Consider the following 1942-nt stretch of genomic DNA (forward strand, 5'->3'; position numbering starts at 1 on the left):
ACCTATTACAGAGCGCGGAGCAAACATGCGGAAATCACCGTATCATGTTAGAAATCTAATAGGAAGGGAGGGGGAAAGCGGGAAGGCAGAGTGATGAGAGGCAGCTGCTGCCGCTGCCCGGATTGGCAGCCTATTTATAATCGGGCAGGCTGGAAGCTGGATTTCTGTGCTGGGCTGTGACACATCAGATACCAGCGGTGATGCTTTGTACACAGACGCTGAGCATTTCTGAATTAAAGCAATGCAAGTTCTTTCGCATACAAAAAAGAAAATAAGTAAATGGACCAAATCAAATCTTCAGGTTTTTGAGTAGTTTTGAACTGTTTAGTACTTTTGTATCAGGAAACTATACTTAGCGGTTCACTACAGAATTTTTACATGAATCAAACATGGTAAGGTAGTAGGGTTTGTTTGCATGTACTAAGTGCCATTTGTAATAATATCATGTGAGATGCGGCGTCACACAAATGTTGTGTAGGTAAATCTGCAAGAGTTACTAGCCTGTTTTTTGTGGTGATTTTTTTTTTCTTTCTTTTTTAATGGATATTTAAATGCACGCTATGGTATTACCTTAAACTTTATTTCAACTTCTTAACCATTAGGGCAATTCCATTAGTAAGTCACAGGTGAAAGTATTAGGGCAGGCATTCGTTCCATCTGTGGACATTTCTGGCTGGAAGTCCAAGTTACACTCAAGGACATTGGGGCCCAGCTGGCTGGGTTCTCTGCTTGAACTCTGCTGCAAGTCTTTTCTTTACATAAGTATGTCTTACCTAAATAGAACTGAACATAAATTCTTCACCATGCTGTCTTATGGTTGTGAGTTCTAGAAGTTATTTATTAAACTAAACTCATTTTTTCTCTGATTTTTTTTTTAACTTCTTATTTTTGTAATGCTTTTTTTTCTTAGGTTTTTAGAAGGAGTAAGGACTTTCTTGTCTCTTTAGCATTTATTCACTCCCTTTGTCTGAAGCAATTATATAATCCTATTTTTTTCCTCTCACATGAAAATCTTTCTAAGCCTTTGATTTATTTGTGTTGCCTGTTACTGAATTAATAATACCTTGGTTGTTTCTGGGGACAGGCTTAGGGAAAATGCATATTCAGGCTCCTAGGCCCACTATTAATTTATATAATGCCGTATCGTTTGTGTACTACATCTTCTTTGATTTGCCTTTTTAAAAATTATTTTTTCACTTTGTGTAAATCTGAGCTTCTGAAAGAAACATCCAGGATTTTTATTTTCAGGTACATTTATTGATTGGTTTTGCCCTGTCATTGCTGACCGCGTTGTCTGTGGTAAGCATTCAAAGTGCCTGGTAGTGAAGTAAGGCTGGTTCAGCCCTATTGTCTAGGATTGCTTTTTGTGTCTTTAAGGTAGTTACAATGCTAACAGTTTAATCTGCTGACGAATATAAAACATCTATTTCTGTCAGTTGCTACAATACTTCAATTTAAAATTTCTTCATAATTACTGATATTTGATGTATTTTTCCCAGTGACTGTTTGTTTATCCTGTAATTTTATCTGATTCCAACATTATCTCTTTGGCATTCTGGTTATCATATCATTTTATATGAAAAGCAAAGTTGTAGGCGTATGTTCGTCTTCTGTGATGAAGGCCTGCTACAAAAAAGTCCTTTTGTTTCCTCTGCGATTGAGTGACCTTCCTTGTCCGCCTGTCCTCCAGCAGCCGGGTGGCTTCCTGCATTGCTGCGTCTCAGGGCTGCCTCGGTGCTGGTGTCAGAGCTCTGTTTGCTGTTCAGATTTCCTCTCATGTCTCCTTATTTCCATCTTTCGTTTCACCTGTCATAATTGATACTTCCTGATAGTGGTTTGCTAGGGGTGAATTTCCATCTTTTGAAGGATACATGTTTGCCGCTAATAACATCTTAAATCACACCATTAATGACATTGGGTAATTTCTCCCCCCCCCCTTTTT

The sequence above is a fragment of the Meleagris gallopavo genome, chromosome 5 (assembly GCF_000146605.3).
Source record: "Meleagris gallopavo isolate NT-WF06-2002-E0010 breed Aviagen turkey brand Nicholas breeding stock chromosome 5, Turkey_5.1, whole genome shotgun sequence".
NCBI lineage: Eukaryota > Metazoa > Chordata > Aves > Galliformes > Phasianidae > Meleagris > Meleagris gallopavo.